The sequence below is a fragment of the Thamnophis elegans genome, chromosome 8 (assembly GCF_009769535.1).
Source record: "Thamnophis elegans isolate rThaEle1 chromosome 8, rThaEle1.pri, whole genome shotgun sequence".
Lineage (NCBI taxonomy): Eukaryota > Metazoa > Chordata > Lepidosauria > Squamata > Colubridae > Thamnophis > Thamnophis elegans.
Window position 1 is genome coordinate 5,350,135 of NC_045548.1, and position 24,281 is coordinate 5,374,415.

Genomic DNA, 24,281 nt, shown 5'->3' on the forward strand with positions numbered 1-24,281 from the left:
AGTATTTTTTATTTTCCACAAAGGGGAGCTATATGAAGTGAAAATGAATTGTGCAGTAGTATTGATGTGAACCGAAAAAAGCTGATTTCTAAGCGCGTCAACTGATTTTGTACATATTCATTGAAAAATAAAGATTAGATGAACTATTTTATTCTAAATCTTTTTTTTTTCCAAATTTTTATTTCTCATATATACATTCACAATTATATAATCTCATAACTGTTATTAATAATATGTATTTGTAACAATTTTTCTCCCCTACAATTGACAATATAATTGAAATTGCTTTCTTACCGTCCCATAGACCCATCTTATTTTACAACAATCCTACTTCTTCTTCCTTCCTTCCCTCCTTCCTTCCCTCCTTCCTTCCCTCCTTTCTTCTCTCCTTCTCTCCTTCCTTCCCTCCTTCCATCCCTCCGTCCTTCCCCCTTCCCTCCCTCCATTCTTCTCTCCTCCTTCCCTCCTTCCTTCTAAATCTTGGTGTGCCATTGTGTAAGATACAGCAAGCTACAGCCAGTCTCTAGTAATATTACACACTGTTTCAGATCTTTTTGTCCACTAAGAATTTTCTGAAAGGAACCTGCATACTTTGTCAAAACAAGTATTTTCCTCGCTTTGGACGATTAGTTAATGAGAGAATAAAGTTAGAAACAGAACAACTTTTAAAAATCTAATTTAGATAAAATAAGAAATGGTAGGTTTTGTTTAAATAATGACTGAAAACACTGTTCAGAAAGACTGAAGAAGGTTATAATATTTTGAATAAAAATACATTCTTGCTGTTGGATATAACCTGAATACATAATGATTCAGCATTTGGAGTAAGGTATAGATTTCAATTTAGACGATACATATGTGAAACAAATAGTTATATTTTTTCATTTTCACTAAAAACTGAATGATTTTAATATCATAGTGCATATACTTATAAAGTCATAAAGAGTTCAACTGGCTTCAGTTCAGTACTGTGAATGTTTAGAAAAATATTTCTGGCACGATACTCTTGAACAATGATCATCAGCTCTCAAACTATATTAATAACTTTATTCTGTTTATTTTTTTCCAAATAAAATATTGTTATTAAAGATGCACATGCATCATAATTCATTTTATTCCTAAATAGTGTTTTGTAAAAGTAAAAAAAAATGACAATCAACACAAATGACTGTATCAGTTATTCTATTCTATTCTATTCTATTCTATTCCATTCCATTCCATTCCATTCTATTCTATTTATTGAATTTATAGGCCGCCCAATCCCGGAGGACTCCGTGCGGCTTACAGAAATAAGAAATATTAAGAAAAGATTAAAAGATTAAGATCAAAACAAATAAGACACAGCAGATTAAAAGAAACACAACATGCACCCAGTCTAAGCGGGGCTGGACCTCAATCAAGAGGTCAACAGCCCCAGGCCTGCCAGAAAAGCCAGGTTTTGATAGCTTTTCGGAAGGCCATGAGAGTGGGTAGGGTCCGGATCTCTGGGGGTAGCTCATTCCATAGGGCCGGAGCAGCAACAGAGAAGGCCCTACTCCGAGGTGTCGCCAGCCGACATTGTCCAGCTGATGGTACCCGGAGAAGGCCCAACCTGTGTGATCTTATCGGTCTTAGGGAGGTATGCGGCAGAAGACGGTCTCGTAGATATCCGGGTCCTAGGCCATGTAGGGCTTTAAAGGTAATAACCAGCACCTTGAATCGTGCTCGGAGACCAATGGGGAGCCAGTGCAGCTCGCGGAGGATAGGTGTTGTGTGGGTGTACCTTGGTGCACCCAGTATCGCTCGCGCGGCTGCATTCTGGACTAATTGTAGTCTCCGAACACTTTTCAGGGGCAGCCCCATGTAGAGCGCATTATCCCGCTAATCAGTGTCATTCTTTTTATTTGGAATATGGAAAAGGAGCACATTGTCCTTATGACTTCTCAGAATGCTTCTCCGTTTTGAATGACTTACACCCAAGAAACGAAAACACTCCTTTTATACTGGCAGTGCTGCAGAAACCGACTGTTGAACGACTAAATCCAAATGTTTAAGTGAGTTTCTTTCTAAACATTACCCTTTGCCCTGGCAATTACTATAGTTGGTATTATGGAAGGATGATTGTGGGATGTTCATGTCAGAGGCAACTTCTATTCTTCATCAGTTAAGGATTGACCCCCCAGTTCTAACTCTTGAGAATAATTGGCAAGAAAATAACCAAGGGGCAGTGCTTGTTCCATTTGTTTTCCCAGAGTCTGTAATTTAACTCTTGTCAATGCCTATTTCTCTTTCCAAGGTTGCAGTCAATTTCTTCCAAAGTTAGCAACATGAAAAATAAAACATTGATTTGACAGCACTTTGTTCGAGGCAAAACAACCCCACCCACCCCCATGCTTTGGGATAGTTATTAAATGTTCAGTTTTTCTCTTTGGGCCCTGTAGTGAAATCTTTGGACCTTCCACTTATATCTTCATTATTTTTGATAAATTGCTTCTTGATACAGCTCTCCAGTTAGGTCAGTTAAGGGGCCCCATGGAAAACTTTGCTTTCCAATCTTTCTCTTTCTCCAAAGTTATATTAGCCTTATTTCTGCATTATTGAAATCCTCGTGCTTGAGAAATCTATTATTTCTGTCATTCTTTTTCCTTCTACTTATTTATATTCGTACAGGTGACTTTGAATCATTATTGAGTCCTGCCTCGACAAGTCCCTGCAAGATAGAGCCGAGGTGGCGCAGTGGTTAGGGTGCAGTACTGCAGGCCACTTCAGCTGACTGTTATCTGCAGTTCAGCGGTTCTAATCTCACCGGCTCAAGGTTGACTCAGCCTTCCATCCTTCCGAGGTGGGTGAAATGAGGACCCAGACTGTGGGGGCGATATGCTGACTCTGTAAACTGCTTAGAGAGGGCTGAAAGCCCTATGAAGCGGTATATAAGTCTAACTGCTATTGCTATTGCTATATCAGAAGCGGTTTGCCATTTTCTGCTATCTAAGACAGAGAGGGTCATCTGAAAGTCATCCAATCTGGCTTTATGCTTAAGATAGGACCAGAAGTCACAGTCTCTCAATTTTTGGCTTGACCATTACACTAAATTGGATTTGTGCTCCATGTTCAGGCCTGCTTCATCGCCTTAAATTCTTTAAATCATATTTTGTCTTTGTAGTTTTAGAGAGTGGTTAGATCCCTGGACTATTAATTTATCTGTCCTGTCCATGAAAAAGAAACCATATACACAAAAAGATGTTTATCTGCTCCAATAAGGTATTCCATTTCCTTCTGCTGCAAGCCATTTTGATAGTCCTTTGCTTCAGAGATTGGTTGGAGATTTTTCTTCTAATTTTTCAAACACCAAGAGTTCTTTACAACTTGGGAGCTATAAATTTTCTCAACCATAGTTAGTAATCGAATCAGGAACAGAGAGGCTACATTTTGATCCAAATTTATTGCAGGAAGGTATTGATCAGTCTGTTTCCCACAAGTGTCTATTTCACATATTGAGAGTTCATTCTGGCAAGATCATAAACCACCTAAAATGAGACACTCCTATCCAGAAGAGATAGCGGAAGTCTGTTTCATCAGATGGGAGGAAGAAAAAATCTCAAGATGAACCTTGATTTCAGTATAGTTAGGTAAAGATAAAAGTTCCCCTTGCACATATGTGCTTGTCGTTCCTGACTCTAGGGAATGGTGCTCATCTCCGTTTCAAAGCCAAAGAGCCAGTGCTCTCTGAAGACGTCTCCATGGTCATGTGGCCGGCGTGACTAATCAGCCAGTCATTTGGCAGATTATATTAGTGGGCCATGGGATTTAAAATTATTAATTTAGTGGTTCCTGAGGTCCAAAAGATTGGGGACCCCTGGTGTAGGTCGTTGTTGTTGTTGTTGTCGTCGTCATCATCATCATCATCATCATCATCTACCCAACTTCAGCTACTCTTTATTGATGTGCCACTGTTGTTAGCCCTAGCTACGCAAACTACTAATATTTTAGAAGTTTTCTTATCTGCATTGTTACATTAAGAAAATGGTGTTCTGTTTCCTAAACAATATATTTCTGGCTATCTTGTGCCATAAATTTGGCATAAGGACGCAGGATTTGAATGACCGAGCAGGTGAAATATCTGGAGCAGAAATTATTATTATTTTTGAACAATGGTTAATTTTGAAAATATTCTCTTAACCCGCCCTTTTTTGTTTTTGTTTTTACTCTAACAACATAAAATACAGACTTGCAAGAATGTCTTGAAATTTATTTGCTGATATATTATATGTTTGGTGTCCAATATAAACACATTCTCTGCCGGAGTTTTAAAGCATTTGACACCTTATACATATTATTGTTTGATCTGACAAGAGGTTTATTAATATCTGCGAAAGCATTCTTTAATATTTGTTCAATTGAAAAGAAAATAATTTGTGCCCTACCATTTTCAATGCGTTCTGGAGTGTGCTTTTTTCCCCACTGCTGAGCACAGGTGAACCAAATCTGTAGTCATTTTCTAAAAGAGAAGTACAGCGTCCCCAGTGGACAGGTAATTCCACTGCAGCTTGCCTATCTCTTTCTGTCAAGCCTATCCATTTCACAACAGCAGTGGGTGTGCAACCAGTTGCATTATTATTCCACATGGGGCCAGCACTGCCTTAGTATAAAAAAAAAGACATGGAATAATTTTTTTCCCCCATGTTGAAAGACTATTTGCAATTTTCTTTTCGGTCTGATTGTTCCAGTCATTTGATTTTAGCTATCATTTTTTCCTTTCTGCTGTCAACTCTTGCAGTTTAAGTTAGAAATTTTATTCTGAAATTTGACGCAGAGCTTAGTTCTTTTAAACTTTGAAAGGAAAGAAGAAAGTGTTCCTTTCCCCCCCTTTCACTTATGTTTTAAATGACATCTGTTTTTAATGAAAATTTTTAGAAAAAAAAAAACTTTTGCAAATATTTACCTCCCCTCTGCCCTCCCCCCCTCCCCCCCCAACCTCCCCCCCCCCGACTTCCCAGAACAAATACAGGATATAAATCTTTGACAAAGAAGTTCTAAAATAAACTTAAAGAAAGTTAGTATCCTCTTTCATTTAACTCTTTGCTAGGCTAACTCTAAACACATTATATCATTCCTTGTTTCTTCAGTCATAAACTATCTGGAGTTTCTTAGTTCCATATTTATTTTGAGTATAGTCAATCCATCTTCTCCACTCCAGTTTATACCTCTCGTTTGAATGATCCTTGAGATATGCTGATATTTTAGCCATCTCTGCTAGGTTTGCTACTTTAAATGTCCATTCTTGAATAGTAGGCAGATCTTCCTTCTTCCAGTATTGTGCCACTACTAATGTTTTAAATGACATCTTGAGTCACTATAAAGAGACTGAATTTATTTTTTAAAATAGGTGTTATCTAGAACAGTGTTTTTCAACCTTTTTTGTGCAAAGGCACACTTTTTTCATGAAAAAATCACGAGGCACACCACCATTAGAAAATGTTAAATTTTTTTAACTCTGTGCCTATATTGACTATATATAAAGTAATTTTCCCACGGCACACCTTACACTATGTCACGGCACACTAGTGTGCCGCGGCACAGTGGTTGAAAAACACTGATCTAGAATGAGTTTTAAATAAGCATGCTTTATCTAATTCATTGTAGTTTATCTCACTTTTTCTCACTTCCCTTGGTCTGTTACAAAACTCAATGCAGTGGAAATTATTAACAAAACTGGAAGTGTATCGGTGTAGTGAAAGGAATAGCAATGCATTCAGTATTCTGGGCAAGAATCTCAGCCTCATGCCCAATGCTATTAAGTAATGTCCATCTTATCTCCTTCTGTACTGCATTATGTATATAGATGTTCATGGAGAAAATCTATCTACGGTACATGGCCATTAAAAGCTGACAATCACTAGATGGCATGCAATCAATCGAATATAAATGCTCACTAGATGATAACATTTGGTGTTGCTGTTTATGTGGGATGATAAGCCTTCCCATACAATGTGACAGTGCTGTCATCTGGAAGGACTTTTTAGTTAGTAATAAACATCATGTGAACTAACATTGCCACTATGCCAGCATTTTTTGTGAAATGGTAATATTTTCCTAATGTTCCAAAGGAACAACAAAGTCCAGTTGCCTTTTGAAAAAAGCATCTTTGGGACAACATGACCTGGATGACTGAGAATTTCCCTAGACGTTTTCTTAGCGTCGATTCATATAACCTTTTGTTGTGAAGCGGTAACTGTTTTACTGAACTTTGTACATAAGATGGTGCGTTATTTAAACAAAGTAACAGAGGGGAAAATTCAGGGGTGAGATTCATCCGGTTTGGACAGGTTCAGGTGAACCAGTAGTTCCATTTGGCCCCTCCAGTGGTGGGTTTCAAAAATTGTTCGAACCTACTCTGTGGGTGTGGCCTCCTTTGTGGGAGTGGCTTGCCGCCCATGTGACCGGATGGGAGTGGCTTGCCGCCCATGTGACCGGATATGAAGATGCCGACGACACTTGTCAGAACCACCTTAAATTACCTCACACACAGCACTGGCATGCATAAGAATATGATGTAAACTGTTTTTTAAAAGGCATCTTTGGTTTGCGTTAAAACAACTTCAACACACGCAATGTTCTGATTGCACCACAAACGCACTAATCATCCTTACCTTTCACAGAGGCACTGAGTTTTATAAATAGGAGCATGATAGTGTAGAATAATCATATCCAAGGACCAGTGGTGGGTTTCAAATTTTTTTGGAACCTCTTCTGTAGGTGTGGTCTGCTTTCCGGGTCCACTGGTGGAACCTCTTCTAACCGGTTCGGTAGATTTGACGAACCGGTTCTACCGAATAGGTGCAAACTGGTAGGAACCCACCTCTGGGCCCCTCCCACCTGCCCCTGCACTTTCCTGTCCTATATTTCCCTGTTTTTTAGCTCAGCTGATTCGCGCGTCACAGTGGATTGCCACGGATCAGCCGTTTTGAAGCTTGAAAAAGTCATTTTTTGAATGCTGCGCCGTGTGCACGAAACACCCACTCACCGAACCAGTTGTTAAACCGGTTGCTAAACCGGTTGCATCCCACCACTGGGAAAATTCCCTCTGAAAATCTTTAGTAGATGCTTACATCTACTGCTGTTCAAAACTGCAGACAGTGAACAGAAATAGCAGTGTGAGTATATTCTTGGGTTTTCAATGATTGGTGAAGTTCAGAATTTGACAGTCATGTTCCACGATGCATTAATGAACTCACATCAAGAAGCTTTATTTTAAAAACAATATTAAGTTTCTCTGTTTGCTAGGATTTCTAGCTAGCATTGCAAGGACTGGATCCAGGGTTTATCTAAGTAGCAGAGAAAGAAAGAATACTACAGCCCTAATCCCTCCCCCCCCTCCAGTCCTGCTTTACAAAATTAGCAGAGTTACTATATGTCTTCAGAGAGGAAGAACTTCCCTGCACTGTGCAGATAACTGTACAGGTAGTCCTTGACTTACAACAGTTTGGTTAGTGACCAAAGTTACAGTGGCACTGAAAAAAAGTGACTTATGAACATGTCCCACACTTACGACCATTGCAGCAGCCCCATTGTCATTTGATTAAAATTCGGATGCTTAGCAGCTGGTTCATATTTGTGACGGTTGCAGTGTCCAGGAGTCATGTGATCAGCTTTTGTCACCTTCTGACAAGCAAAGTCATGGGGAAGCCTGTTCTGACCCCCCTCGTCCCACACCAAAGCACTCCGAGCCAAAGATACTTTACGGAATTTATTAACAGACAGACAGGTCCTTGGCAGCAATCCAGCACAGACAAGCCTTGGCAGCAATCCAGCCTGCCAAGCTAACAATACAGTTCTCCAACATTCGTTAATGCGTTGAATTCTGCAAAAGAGGTGTGTGCACAAGCATTCCTTTTATAGTCTGGAGAGGAGCCTAATGACCACCAGCTGAGTGCAATTACCTCCTGTAACTGCGCAACTGTTCCTTATGCCTATTAGCTCTTCGGTGCCGGGCATCTAGGAACAACTCCCTTGGCTCCTCCCCACTGCTGACGTCCGGATCACACTCCCTTGTCTCCTCCCCACTGGTCCACGGCTCAGGTGCCTCCTGGTAGCCAACCAGCCTCTCTGCTCCGTGCTCGGAGTAGGAACCCTGTCCAGGGTCCTCCACATCCTCCAGAGCCGACTCATAGGGCTCCTCGCTGTCGGAGTCTGGTGGCAGCTCCAATGGCTCCTGCTGGGCCACAACAAAGCCGGATTCACTGAACAGCCGTATTAGTAATTTAACAACTGAAATGTTAACAACTGTGGCAAGAAAAGTCATAAAGATGAGTCAAAACTCACTTAGCAAATGTCTCATTTAGCAGCATAAATTTTGGGCTCAGCTGTGGCCACGGGTTGAGGGCTACCTGTACTTCTTAGAGTCACTTGACTTTTAGGAATGTGGCGGGAGCAAATCTATAGAGCAAGAGAACCAGGAATGGCATGAAAACTGGCATCTTTGTGGTTTATCGGAACCCGTAGATCACATGGAAATGGTTTGCCAGAAGATCTCTTCACTATTTCGGATGTTTGATAACATTAGAAACTGTTTCAGATGATATCCACAAATTGTTTGTGCTCATATCGTGTTTATTTGGGTAGGTAATATCTGCTGCAGGAATAACATATGTCTTGTGCTGTATGGTAGTTTCTATAGCAACTTAAAAATAAAACTCCAGAGAAAATAGCTGGATGGCATGTTGGTAATAAATGATTGCCAACAATAACACATGCATAATTCCTCCCCTCCCTTTTTAAAATTTTATTTGAATTATCAGTGAAACGCGGCAACTTTTGTTTCCTGTGTGAAGAAGAGATTTTTTTTTAAAGAAAAGGTATCCAGCTACAGTTTTCCAATAGTTTCTTTATTGCTGAAATGTCAGGGGACTAATTGAAAACATCAGGAAGTTTAAGAATGCTTGCATCATTCACAAATTAGTATAAACTGACTTTTCTTGAAGTGATTTCGGCTTCTTAAAAAACAACAACAGATGAGTTTTATATTGTAGGAAGTATAGGGGGGAAGTCATATTTAAAAATGATCTTGAAGTCCCTTTTCAAAGTCACATTTCACTACATGTGTTACTGACAGGGACCTTGTCACTCTGAAAATAATGAATTAACTTGGGCATAAAATAACTCTGAAGATAGGGAGCTATACAGATAGTGAGACAGGTAGACACACCAATTTGTTTTTGAAAGAAGAGGCACTATAACAGCTCAATTGAGCAAACCAAATTGTAAATTACGCCGTTATGCTCATTGCGTTTCCTGACACAGATAGAAAACTACTTTCCTACCTATGTCTGAAAAAACTTTTGCGTGGCTGGGAAGAAGATGGTGATCTCTTTGCCCTTGCAAGATGTGGATAAAACTGGAATATTTCATAGACAGTTTAATGGAAACCCAGTGACTGAAATATCAATTATGGAATAACTTGTGATACAGCTTCCAATTTGAAGCCCTGATGGTGTTACCTAGTTTGGGTAATGAAACATTTGCAAGAAAATAAACAAGCAGACAACAAACATGGACCCTCTACTTCCCGTGACCCGACAAATGCGCGCCCGACAAAACCGCGCCGACAAAACCCCGCCCGCCATCAACAAACAACATAATGGGACGCAAAAACAACGTTATAAAGGGTTAGGGTTATAACATTGTTTTCGCGTCCCATTATATTGTTTGTTGATGGCGGGCGCGGTTTTGTCGGCGCGCATTTGTCGGTGAAGCCTACTTCCAACTTATTTTCTCCAGAGTAATCTGTATAAATAGTAAAGAACTATTACTCAGTAAAGTAAGGGGTACTATAAATAAATTCTGTTTCTTTATATATATATATATATATATATATATATATATGTATGTATGTATGTATGTATGTATGTATGTATATGTATATGTATGTATGTGTATGTATGTGTATATGTGTATATGTGTATATATGTGTGTGTGTGTGTGTATATATGTATGTATGTGTATGTATATATATATATATATATATATATGTGTGTGTGTGTGTGTGTGTGTGTGTGTGTGTGTGTGTGTTGTATTTGTGCTGATAAATAAATAAAGGGAGACTAGGGCACAGGTTCAAATCCCAGTAAGGGTATGGCTAGCTGATGAGAGCTAAATAGGTTGAAATAGATCTATACTAGTCTCCCTTTATTTATTTATCAGCCAAATGTAACAAAGGCAACAGTAGTAATATTGGGTTTCTGTCTGGATGCTCTCTTATGACGAGCCAATGGACAGAGAACGGAAGCAGTGAACTTCCTCCCATGTTTGGGCATACCAGGGTTTGCTCCCTCTAAAGTAGAACATATTAAAAAAGGAGATGTAGATTACTTTCTGCTAATTTTACAAACTGTATTAAAAATATCTGTTCATGAATGAAGAGATCTGTGGCATTAACTAAGAAATTGCCACAAGCTGCTCAATATCATGTCTCGGGTAATCTCTTTATAACCTTCAGAAAACAATATTTCATTATTTCTTTCTGCTGAAAATGTAATACCTTTCTTAGTGTCTGACCTGTGCAGCTGTCAAACAGCACTTGTCCATTTCTCAGGGTCACTGATGAGATGTAATGAAGGTCTTGTCAATGAGTAATGGCAACAAAACTGTTAAAGTGCCCTGTCTCTTATTGATAATATGGCAGATTTGCTCTCATTACTTGAACATACTATACTTAAAGTACTTTAATATTGTTTGACTATGTCTATGTGCATTTACATTTGTGCCTGTGTGCAAGTGTGTTTGTGGCTTTCAGTATTTATTTCACTATGTTCTTCCAAGAAACTGAATAAGCTGTTGGATAGGAATTATTTTGTTACACAAAATAAGACATTTCTCCAATAAATGGTTTGCTTCTTAAATTTACCTTTGTTAACCATTATGCCACTGGAAGGGGGAGCTGAATTTTCTCCTTTGTTTTCCTTTCATTGTTAGCAGAGCTTAAGTTATATATGCAAAGGAATAATCATATTTAATGGAAAATAGATTCTCTTGTAAGGTATCGAATTCTAGTGGGCAAGGGATTGTAGTTTTATTTATTTATGTATTAAGAATATTTGCTCTGAAAACCTAGTCCACATTCTGTTCTCTTCTTTTTTCTTTGCCATATCCCTGGTTTGATGGATCCAGTGGGCTCAAATGTTTTACTTGTTCTTCTCCAGCATGAATACCATTTCTGTCCTCCAGCCTAGTCAGCTATCCCACAACATTAGAAAATATTAAGTTGACTGTCATTGCCGTTAATTTGGAGCTGTGGTAAGCTCTGGAATGCATTCTGATTGTGAAACTATAATGGAAAAGCCTAATGATTCTGAATTGCTGCGGAAATTTCCAGTTTATACAATGTTATGAGGTATTCCTGGGGTTAACTACTGAGGGGGTTCATCGGGTGGTTGGCTCTGCCCCCACTTTGGAGGACGTCCTCACCGAATTTGCGGACGTCTTCGATGGCCAGCTGGGCACTTAAAAGGGCACCCATATCTCCCTCAACCTCGACCCGCAGGTTGCACCTATTAGGCTAAAGGCTCGCAGGGTGCCTTTTGCCTTGAGGCCTAAGGTTGATGCTGAGTTGGATAAGTTGTTGGCGCAGGGTGTCCTGGAGCCCGTCAACCACTCCTGATGGGAGACCCCAATTGTGGTCCCTGTCAAGGCCGACGGGTCCATCAGGATCTGCGCCGACTACAAGTCAACAATCAACCTCGGCCTCCAGGCAAACCCCTATCCAGTCCCTGTGGTGCAGCACCTGCTCCATTCCTTGGGGCGGGGCTGCACCTTTGCCAAACTGGATATGGCGCAGGCCTACCAGCAGCTCCCGGTGGATGATGACGCGGCGGCCGCCCAGACCATCGTCACCCATTGTGGGGCTTTCTGTTGTCGCCGCCTCCAATTTGCCGTCTCCGTGGCCCCGGGGATCTTCCAGAGCCTCATAGAGCGCTATTCCTGTAGAGAAATATATTTGCTTTTGGGAAAGGCACTACAAGAACAAGTTTGCTTGTGATGCTATGTTCCCTTTCTTCTCCTTTCTTCACATGTACTGTCTGCCTGACATCCTCAAGAAGATTCTGGGGGAGAACATTCATTTCAGTGTGATTCAGGGTTGACTTTCCACTTAGTGTTTTGCGTGACAAGTTGTTGGCACATCCAGTAGGTGGTGTTTAGTTTGTTTAGAATTAAATTTCTAAATCAGGGTGCTGCTGCTTACAAGTTATGGAGAGCAGTTGTTTAGATGCTTCCTGCATACTTGTTTTGAAACTAAAAATAGGAAAGACAGCCTTATGTTTCGTGTTTAAGAAAATGGAAAACCAGCTTTGATAATTCAAGTAATATGATTAACAATACATTGCATATAATTAATACCAAATGTATGCATTGTCTTCTCGGAAATGCTACTGCATTAAATGGGGCTTACTCCTGGGTAAGTTTACCTTAAAAGGTAAAACCTTGCAGTAAAGGTGCTTGCAAATTGCCAAGCATCTGGAATATGAGACCGCCTCCTGCCGATTACCTCTCTCAGACCAATTAGATCGCACAGGTTAGGTCTCCTCCAGATTACATCTGCCAGCCAATGTCGGCTGGCAACTCCCCGGGGGAGAGCCTTCTCTGTTGCAGCTCCGGCCCTCTGGAATGAGCTCCCTGTTGAGATCCGGGCCCTTACTACCCTCCCGGCCTTCCGCAAAGCCACCAAGTCCTGGCTGTTCCAGCAGGTGGGTGGGAGGCTGAGAAGCATTTACCTCCACGGAAATTGTGAATGTTGGTTTTGTTTTTAATATGTTGTCTTTGTCTCGTTTTCCCCCTTTCCCTTGTCTTTTGTGAGCCGTCCGGAGTCCTCCGGGAGTGGGCGGCATACAAGACAAATAAATAAATAAATAAATATTTTAAGTAAATTCCAGTTTCTTGAATATTCAGATTCTAATCCCAGACTCTTCAACAGTTGTCAGTTAGCATAACAAAATATTTTTCAAAGGCTGACCTTTCTGTGGGAGTGGAGGGCCACCCATGCCAATCTTAAAACCACTAAAATGAGCAGTTTCTCATATTTTTTCCTTATGTTGCAGGAATTCTGTATATCGGACTTTTCTGTGCTTGATGAACAACTTGGCAGATCTTTTATTTTAGTCCTTTTAAGTAATCTCGTATATTGAGATCATCGCCCTAAAGTGCTACGTTTTAAAAAAACCACAAGCATGGTGTTCTGCTGTGAAACTTGTTTCACAGAAGACCAATTGATGATGTAAATAATGTAGGCATGAAACTGAGTACATGTGATAGAATGTTTAAAAGATCCTGGCAACACAGAGGAAGAAGCCAGTGGCGGGTTTCAAAAATTGTTGGAACCTACTCTGTGGGTGTGACCTCCTTTGTGGTAGTGGCTTGCCACCCATGTGACCGGATGGGAGTGGCTTGCCGCCCATGTGACCAGATATGAAATTATGAATTAGTACTTAGGTCGGTCCAAGTAGCTATTCAGAAACTCTGATATTGAAGCATGCAAGTCTTAAAGCTGTCAAGTTACAAGATCCTTGGCAGTGGTGGGTTTCAAAATTTTTTGGAACCTCTTCTGTAGGTGTGGCCTGCTTTCCGGGTCCACTGGTGGAACCTCTTCTAACCAGTTCAGTAGATTTGACGAACCGGTTCTACCGAATAGGTGCGAACTGGTAGGAACCCACTTCTGGAAGAAGCCCAACTATTATAATAAAGATTCCTGAATCCAGGCAAGGGGATATAAGTGAAAAAGAGACTCTGAGTAATGCCATCAGAATTATGGTAGATATAAATTGATCTGGCAATTACCGTATGTTGACTTTTTAGACCCCATTAGCAATAAAGATCTTACCAGAAATCCAGGTTTTTCTTGTTTCTTGAGTTTGCCTGTCTCCGACAGCATTTTCTGGTGCTTTCTTTAGCATTTAGGATGGCATCTATTGGACTAGTCTTAACTTTTCCTTTTTTATTGATGGGTTTCAAAACAAACTAGGTGCATAACTGTTGTTTTTTTATGAATTTGTCTTGGGCCCCATAACAAATGTTCTTGAAAATAATGACGGTGCTGCAACCACACTTTCTTTTAGAGCATGCTCGTGCTGCAAATTAATTTTAAAAATGTTATGTTCTAAAAATAATGACAATATATCAGGAGGAGCAAGGAGATGAGTGAACCCCAAGGGAGATGTTTGTAGTCAAATGTATAGTTTTCCTATCATAATATTTTAGATTACCTGGTCTTGCATAGTGTATGGTAAAATGAGATAACCCTACACTTGTTGCCTGAGAGTCTTGGAAAAGCTAAAGTATGATGCACTTACAGACGAATCTCAGTACTCGTCGTTAACTGGTTCTCGGAGGTGGAATGAATACTGAAAATAGTGAATACCAAACTATTTGTTCCATAAGGAATAATGTAGTGAGTTACAAGGCAGCTGACACCGACAAGTTCGAGCTTATGAAACAAACAACGAGTACTGGGACAAACGTTTTGCGTCAAAATGTGTTGCGTATCAAATTTGATGATGAGTTTCAAAGCAGTTGATACCAAGATACCACTGTAGTTCTTCTTCCATATCTAGATCAAACTTTAAACTGCCAAAATAAAGCCACCTTCTTGACTTTGTCATTGGCCAAAAATAAGGCTTTATTGGTATTTCTGGTAGTAGGTGATGAGCCGGGATCTTCATCTCTCCATATTCACAGTGTGTTGTTATCTGTAAAGAGCCTCTACTTCAGCATATTGGTTTTACACTGAGGCGCTCTTAACTCTCAACCTACGAATTCAGGTTCCTCCAAGTAATATAAGAGAGGTCAGATCGATAAGGAGGCGCTGACGTCGTGACGACATGACATGCGATCTTGGGGCTCCATGTTTGAAACATGAATGTTTGTTGGAAGCAGATGGAATATTAAGATAAAAAGAAAAAAAAGTAAAAAGGGAAAAAGAACAATTTGAGTTTTCCTTTCTTTTCACTGTTATCAGCCTACTCATAATTGGTGTTATGTATTCTCTCTGAACAAGCTTGACCTGTTGGATACTTATTTAATTATTATGATCTCAAGACAGTGGTCAATAGTAAATTGACCTGTTTCCAAATGTTGTTCCTGAGTATTCAGAGCATTTGAAATAAAGGAGTAGTACATTTTATTCTTTTCAATCATGTATGTATGTATGTATGTATGTATGTATGTATGTATGTATGTATTTAGAGTTACAACCCCTGGTATGCCCAAATATGGGAGGAAGTCCACTGCTTCCATTCTCTGTCCATCAGCTCGTCACGAGACCATCCAGACAGAAACCCAATATTTTTAATGTTGCCTTTTGTTACATTTGTGTTGTATTTGTGCTGATAAATAAATAAAGGGAGACTAGTATAGATCTATTTCAAGCTATTTAGCTCTCATCAGCTAGTCATACCCTTACTAGGATTCGAACCTGGGCTGTATTGCATCTTAGGCAGATGTGTTAACAATTAAGCCACAGGCTCTCCTCCGTTATCAGCTGAGCCAGGGAGAAAGGTATATATTTAAAGTCACAACCCCTGGTATGCCCAAATATGGGAGGAAGTTCACTACTTCCATTCTCTGTCCATTGGCTCATCACAAGAGACCATCCAGACAGAAACCCAATATTTTTAATGTTGCCTTTTGTTACATTTGTGTTGTATTTGTGCTGATAAATAAATAAAGGGAGACTAGGATAGATCTATTTCAAGCTATTTAGCTCTCATCAGCTAGCCATACCCTTACTGGGATTAGAACCTGTGCTGTATTGCATCTTAGGCAGATGTGTTCACCACTAAGCCACAGGGTTCTTCTCCTTATCAGATATATATAGCCAGATTAGCATTCCTTTGAAAGCACTGTAAATATCATTTATCACCATTAATGTACTAAATGCTACTAAATTATCATGGATAATTTCTTGGTATTTCCGAGAGTCCCTGTTCCATCTGATTTTTACTTTTTTATAGCTCGTTACCAGTGGTGGGATTCAGCCAGTTCGCACCTATTCAGGAGAACCGGTTGGTAACTTTCTAAGCAGTTCGGAGAACCAGTTGTTGGAAGAAATCTCCTTTTATATTTTCCCACTTTACAGGGCTAATCCTGTAAGGAAGGCAGGAAGGAGACATTCTGGTGTTGTTTCTAGCCTAATCTTTATTGCCCTGCTTACAGAAACTGCCTCTCCGGTTAACCCTGATTACATTGTCACAGCTAAGGCGAAGCGCCCATCGACCTGAGTGACCTTGAGCTGGCCATGCCCACCCAATCACATGACCACCGAGCCCCACCTACCCAGATGGTCATTAGGGCAGAGAACCGGTTGTTAAATTATTTGAATCCCACCACTGTTCTTTATCCATAGACGCATGTATAAGGAACACAGGGAAAGTGAGATTTAAAACACTTGTATATATATTTAATGCTTTTGCACTTCTCATCGACTTGATAGTGCTATGCAGCGCTTTATTTGGAAGTGTGCCCAAAAGGGGGAAAAAAAGTGGTAGAAACATTACTGTGGGAGTGTTAAGGAGCAATTTCACTATTTTGTAGTTAGATGTCTCCATGAGGACAAACATTTTATGAGCAGGCAAATCCTCTAATGATTTCCAGTTTTTCTGGCATACTCTCTACATACTAAATGTGCCCATTAGCAAAAAAGCTTGCTTACTTCTAGATTAGAAAATCATGCAAATAATTATTCAGTAATTATATTTTTGTAAAATATTAGGTAAGAGCATTCTCAGGATTAATGCAAGATTGTATATCTGCATGTTGTTTTCCCATCGTTCTTTTTTACTAGTCCAGCAGCAGAATGTTAAACTAGTGCCTCATTTTCTAAGCACAGAATTTAAAAAGTGCATAGTTAGATCTAAGAAGCGAATAAATTAATGGCAGAATGTAAAGTCAATTCGGTTCACTGACAAAAGGGCGAACGACAAAACCGCGCCCGACTAAATCGCGTTGCTAACGTCATCAACAGGGCGACAACAGTGCGGAGACAGAAGCACGCTGTAAACCCTAAACCTAAACTTAATCCCCTAACCCTAAACCTAACCCTAAACCTAACCCTTAACCTAACCCTAACCCTAAACCTAACCCTATCCCTTAACCTAACCCTAAACCTAACTCTAAAGCTAACCCTAAAGCTAACCCTTACCTTAAGTTGAATCGGCTTTCTTTCAACGCGCTATTAAAAGCGCCCTTCTTTCTCCGCTCTGGCTGTTGTCGCCGCGTTGATGACGTCAGCGACGTGGTTTAGTCGGGCGCGGTTTTGTCGTTCGCCCTTTTGACGGGTCATGAGTCGATCCCAATCTTGATTTTTGTTAACTATTTGTTTTAGGCTAATCTGGCTCATGTGAAGGTGAGAACTTTTTAAAAAGTATGGAGCTTTACCAGTTTCAGTATTTTAATTAGATATGATACACTTAACGCCACAATTATTTCTATTGTTTGAACATACTCTAAGATTTATTGGCTGTCAGGCTTCTAATAGCATCCAGCAAACATAGCCAGACTAAAAGCACTCAGATCCTTTGTGATTATCCTTTAAGCTACCGTTTTCTCTAGTCACCGCCTCCTCAGTTAGGAGATTCAGATTTGGCATGAACAGCAATTAACGAGAAGCTTCAGTTGAATGATAGCAGGGATGTATCCATTGTATTGTGCTTGGCATTGTGTTAAGATAGAGACGTGAAGTCACAGATGTGAACCCGCCACTTCCAGCCATTTATAATAATTGCAGATAATAGATGTGGACTTATGGGGTGGTGGAGGGTGGCATCTACCAAATTAGTAGCATCTAGTTTAAACCATTCTTCCATAGCAAAAGTGGTCTTTTCTTTCTTTTTCAGGTAGAGAATAAAGAAGATGCCTTTAGTGAAAATATGCAAGAACTGTTACCTAGGCCTTTTTTAAACTCCTGTATAATGAGATAATACCAGGGACCCAGTGGCTAAGACTCTGAGCTTGTCAATCAGAAGGTTGGCAGTTCAGCGGTTCGAATCCCTAGCACCGCGTAACGGAATGAGCTCCCGTTACTTGTCCCAGCTTCTGCCAGCTTAGATTGGTAATGCATTCTGCTCAGCTCTTGCACATCTATCCTTGGTGCACCGTGGGGGGACGAACTAACTTTATACCAATTAACTAGTGGTACTTGGTTTGCTGGCTCTTTCGGGTTCCTCATTTTGCGTCGCATCTGATCAGGTCGGAGATTGATTGGAGAGGAAGGGATTACCAGAGAGGAAGCTGTTTAGTCTTCTACTATAATGAAAACAATGAAATCATGCCAGCAGTGGGAAACAGTCAGGTAAAGGATAGATTGTCTGCAGAAATCCCTAGCTTCCACTCTTTGCATAATGCCTCTAGGTTTTCTTCCCACCGAAGTGATACTCCTTTACCTACTCACAATATTACATGATTTTGAACTGCTTGGAGCTAAGGATCAAGTGACGGGAGCTTACTTCATCTCTCAGAGCTGAGTTCGAACAGCTGGAGTACAGAACGGTTTCTGGCTGGCACTTCCAGGGTCGTTAAACCTCTGTGCCACTGCGTCCATATCCTCCAGTAGAAGTGGAATATAGAAATCCCTCTTATTAAGCTTCAGTCAGAATTAAAATGTGTTTACTGTCTTTGCGCAGTGTATAAACTTCCAGGCTCTCATTTACAATTAAAAGTTTAAAGAGAAGTCATTTAATCATTGATCATAGTTTATAGCCCAGCTTCTTAACACTAATAATTCTGCTAAACACTTGTTGGTTCACAGGGACTTCCAGGTGTCTTTGAATACATCTAATAAATATACCCAGGATATTGCATTGACTAGCGGTGTGTCCAATCTGTCTCTACAGTCTAATTACCCATTTCCTTTGTCAACATTTCTTTGGTCTGAACTAACAGAAACTAATAAATTGATTCAGCTGTTGTCCTCTTCTCCATCCCCGGGGAAGACTGCAAGCTTGTTAAGAGAGTCAACTTCTCTCAATGAAGAAAAAAACCAATTCTTCTTTACACACCCCACGAGTCTTTAAATGGCTCAGCAATCATGGCTTTTTCTTTCTTCCTTACTCTGATTCTCTCCTCCAAACTATAACCTAGTTTTAATATAATTTATTTTAGAATAAATGCAACTTTTCTCTATATGGCAATGAGGAATTTAGTCAATTCAATGAAGAATCTCAGGCATGTCTGTTGTAAAGAGTGATGGGGTTGACTTTCTGCATCTTCTAACAAAGACATGTACAGATAGTCCTTGCTTGTTCAGTGACTGGAGTTAGTATGGTGCTGAAAAATAACTTTACAGACAATTTATAACCATTTATGAGCTTTGCAGCATTCCTTAGTTATGTGATCACAATTGCAGTCAGTATACATTATCCCATGCCAGACCTGTTTTTTCTCCCCCTCTTCAGCACAAATAGATTGGAGAGGAAGGGATTATAAGAGAGGAAGCTGTTTGGTCTTCTACTATAATGAAAACAATGTCATCATGCCAGCAGTGGGAAACAGTCAGGCAAAGGATAGTATCAGCGTTCCAAGTATCATGTAGAATTAAATCAGAGTCCAAGGCAAAACGATCCTTAAAGTTCCAATTTAATAAAGCAGACATCTTAGGCACATCTGTGCTAATCCCAATTCTGGAAATGACATCAGAATCCCACCCAGTTAAAAGTTCATGATCTTGTCCCCATACCCACAATCCAATCACATGGTCCAATCTTCTTCTTCCATGCTGGCGTTTCTACCCAGCTGCTTCCGGTCAGGTGTAAAAGTGCAGAGACAAAAGATGACCTTGGCTTCTAGAAAAGAATGAAAACAATACATTCCACAATCCTACTCCTGTCTATTCCCCCCTCCCATCAACTATACTAATGAAACAGCATAATGAAATAAGAGAAAGTGTGGCAGGCCAAAATTCTAAAAGGAATATAATTGCAGGCCTGAGAGATAGATTGTCTACAGAATTCCCTAGTTTTCTCCCCCATTCAGAACAGAGAGATTTGGAGAGAAAAGAATTTCAAGAAAATAAGTTGTTTGCATAGTGTACCTGCAGCTCCCAGCCACATGTTGCTGACACAATTGCATTGCTTTCAAAGTACAGTAGAACCCCTGGTGTCAATTCGTTCCATAACTTTGGTCGCAACCCAATTTGGTCATGACCCGTACCTAATTTTGGAAATTTGGCGCTTATGAAAAAAAAAATGGCATGGAAGAGGAAATCCGCCGCAGAAACAAAATTGTGAATTTTTTGGTCGAAACCCAATTTGGTTGTGGTCAGAAGCATTCATGACCAGAGGTTCTACTGTATACAAGGAGGCACTCAAGCATTCCAAAAGGCAGGGGAGTTAGGAGGCAGATACTACACCTGATCTTAGTCCAGGGGCGGGTTTCGCGGCAGTCCCCGCGAACCGGTTGGTCGGCGAACCCGGAAGTAAGTAACTTCCGGGAACGCCGAAGGGTCCACCCGCCCGCCCGCGTTTCTTACCCGGTTTTGACGAGTTCTGCGCTTCCACGCATGGGCAGGACGCATACAGCGCCTGCGCGATCCTCCAGGAGCAGCTGAAGCATCGCACAGACGCTAGTACGCATGCGTGCACTGCGCGCATGCACGAGGATGCCGCTGGCTCCGTTCCAACCGAACTGGTTGGAACGGGGCGAGAAACCCACCCCTGTCTTAGTCAAAAGGCCGAGAAGCGAGTTAGGAGGCAGAAAACAAACTGAAGGTGTAACTCAGTGGTCTTGTCTCTCTCCAGCCAGAAAACACAGTCACAGGCATGTGATTTCCCACTTAGTGACTGCTTTGCTTAATGACAGAGTTACCACTCCCAATTCTGGGTTGTTACAACCTACAAAATAGTTGAGGGCAGTTATCTACATTTCTGGGTTTTTTCCCTATTTTGATATTGTACGTGGTCTTAATGTTTTGCATACATTTTCTCAGTAGCCTTTCCTAGCTTGATGCCATTGATATGATTTCTAGAATTATAGAAATAAGGGGTGGCTTAGAATCCAAACAGGATGCTGTCTCCAGTTAACCAAGTTGTGCCTGAAGTGAGAATTGGACAAGAAATTTTCTGGCTGTCCACACGTATTTATTCAGAGTTGAATTTTGATTTAACTGGACTCCAAAAAGAATTCTGGATGACTGATGATGAGGATAATGATAATTTTATAAAACAAGTAGACAACCTATTGGTTTTTTTTGAACTCATCTTCACAATTTTCTGCCCTTGACCAGGCTAGCTAGAGTTGATAGAAATTGAAATTGAAAACATCTGGGTGGCTTCAGGAATACTTATCCTTTTTATAGATATTTTTATGGCACAGTGTTACTTAGCTATGCAAGATATGCATGTTTCCTATGAGCATAATAAGTTCTGTTTTTTTTTCTTTTACATTCCTTCAAACGTGTTTAAGGTGGCTAAATATAAAAATGAGTCAGAATTGTAATTATACAAATTAATGTAACGCATTTTATAAAAGCATATTTGCTCGAGAACAGCTTTGCCTACCAATAGAAGGAAGTTTGGAAAGATCTTAATTGACAAGGCATTCTCTCACATTTCATAAAATGTGATGGTATTGCTAATAAGATCAGGAGAAGAATCTTGTTCAAAATCTTGGGCAAGTTCATAAGGAAAATAGTCCCTGCGTTACTTTACTAGCTGTATATAATACCTAGGTTTTGTGGCCTGTCAGCCGCCAGCCCCACCAGGAGCCAAATCAGATGGAGGCGGTGTAGGAATCAGGGTCAGCATCAGAGGTGGGTTCCTACCAGTTCGCACCTATTCGGTAGAACCGGTTCGTCAAATCTAGAAGAGGTTCCACCAGTGGACCCGGAAAGCAGGCCACACCTACAGAAGAGGTTCCAAACTTTTTTGAAACCCACCACTGGTCCTTGGATATGATTATTCTACACTATCATGCTCCTATTTATAAAACTCAGTGCCTCTGTGGAAGGTGAGGATGACTGCTGCGTTTGTGGCGCAATCAGAACATTGCGTGTGTTGAAGTTGTTTTAACGCAAACCAAAGATGCCTTTTAAAAAACAAGTTTACATCCTATTCTTATGCATGCCAGTGCTGTGTGAGAGGTAATTTAAGGTGGTTCTGACAAGTGTCGTCGGCATCTTTATATCCGGTCACATGGGCGGCAAGCCACTCCCATCTGGTCACATGGGCAGCAAGCCACTCCCACAAAGGAGGCCACACCCACAGAGTAGGTTCGAACAATTTTTGAAACCCACCACTGGTCAGCATCAAGGCAAGGTGAGCTCCGAGGGGGAAGAGGGAGTGGAGCTGTCAGCGATAGAGACAGAGGCGGAGCCTGGGCCGTCCATCAGCCCTCAGATGGAGAGTCAACAGCCCCCGGGTCTGTAGGTGGCTGATGAGGAAGAGGAGGAACAGCGGGGTCCTGTGCCTGATGCACGGATGTGCAGAAGGCAGAGGAGAGCAGTGGGCCAACCTTTGGGATGGAGGATGCACTGCTGCTAGCGAAGCCCCACCCTAGCTCTCGGAATAAAAGGCAGGGGTGGAGATTAATAGGTGTGGAAGACAACGATTCATCTCCATGCCGAACAGACTTGTTAACCTGCTTTGTGAGAGAGAGACTTTTGCTGGGGTGCCGGCGCTCCTAATAAAGGAGTGCTAGTCGTCACTTATAAAGCCCTACATGGTATTGGACCTGGGTACTTGAGAGACCGCCTCCTGCCAATTACCTCCCAAAGACCTATTAGATCCCACAGATTAGGCCTCCTCCGGATTCCATCTGCCGGCCAATGCCGATTGTCGACCACCCGGAGGAGGGCCTTCTCTGTGGCTGCTCCGGCCCTCTGGAACGATCTTCCCGTGGAGATTCGGACCCTCCCTACCCTTCAGGCTTTCCATAAAGCCATTAAGACCTGGCTGTTCTGGCAGGCCTGAGGCTGTTGAGTCCCATCCCCACTTGAATTGGTGTGTTTGTTGAGACCTTTTAAACTGGTTCTGTATGGTTGTCTGTCTTTGTTCTTCCTTTTGTATTGTTCCCTTCCCCTTCCGGTTTTGTTAGCTGCCCTGAGTCCCCCTTCGGGAATAGGGCAGCATACAAGTTGAATAAAACCTCAAACCTCATGTTGTGTGATCCCAGTTAGGAGTTTAGCTGTGACATCCTGCAAAATCCCTTAAAAAATTTCAGATGTGGTGCCGCATAAAATGCATCAATATAACTCAAAGTGTTGTTTTTTATTTTGCAGGTGACAACCTGATGCTGAAAAATACAACCTGGCCAAGGTCACTTTGCAGATCTCTGAAAAAATAACAAGTGTACGAAGGCAATTTGACCAGAGTTCAATGGGATTTGCATCCAAGAGAGCAGAAGCAAAACTAAGTCTTTTATATCACTAGGTGAGCATTCTAGTAACTAAATCCTATTAACTAGGTAAAGGTAATAGCAATAGCAATAGCAATAGCAGTAGACTTATATACCGCTTCATAGGCCTTTCAGGCCTCTCTAAGCGGTTTACAGAGAGTCAGCATATTGCCCCCAACAATCTGGGTCCTCATTTTACCCACCTCGGAAGGATGGAAGGCTGAGTCAACCCTGAGCCGGTGAGATTTGAACCGCTGACCTGCTGATCTAGCAGTAGCCTGCAGTGCTGCATTTAACCACTGCGCCACCTTGGTTCCCCTCACACATATATGCTAGTTGTTCCGGACTCTAGGGGGCGGTGCTCATCTCTGTTTCAAAGCCGAAGAGCCAGTGCTATCCGAAGACGTCTCCGTGGTCATGTGGCTGGCATGACTAAACTCCGAAGGTGCACGGAACGCTGTTATCGTCCCACCAAAGGTGTTTCCTGTTTTTCTACTTGCATTTTTACATGCTTTCGAACTGCTAGGTTGGCAGAAGCTGGGACAAGTAACGGGAGCTCACTCCGTTACATGGCGCTAGGGTTTCGAACCGCCGAATTGCCGACCTTTCTGATCGACAAGCTCAGCATCTGGCTGCCCATTGGTCTCCGAGCACGATTCAAGGTGCTAGTCATTACCTTTAAAGCCCTACATGGCCTAGGACCTGGGTACCTACGGGACCATCTTCTGCCACATACCTCCCTCAGACCAATAAGATCGCACAGGATGGGCCTTCTCCAGGTGCCTTCAGCGGGAAAATGCCGGCTGGCGACGCCTAGGAGTAGGGCCTTCTCTGTTGCTGCTCCGGCCCTATGGAATGAGCTGCCCCCAGAGATCCGGGCCCTACCCACTCTCATGGCCTTTCGCAAAGCCATTAAAACCTGGCTTTTCCGG

At 41.3% G+C, this 24,281-nt stretch overlaps 1 protein-coding gene across 2 annotated transcripts in view; it reads left to right on the forward strand.

The window, feature by feature from the left end:
• FARS2 (phenylalanyl-tRNA synthetase 2, mitochondrial) overlaps positions 1-24,281 on the forward strand; it is a 217,014-nt gene that overhangs the window by 9,767 nt on the left and 182,966 nt on the right. For both annotated transcript variants that reach the window (XM_032222695.1, XM_032222696.1), the window contains exon 2: positions 23,234-23,384. The gene's annotated coding sequence lies outside the window, so the exon portion shown is untranslated. The remainder of the gene's footprint in view (positions 1-23,233; positions 23,385-24,281) is intronic.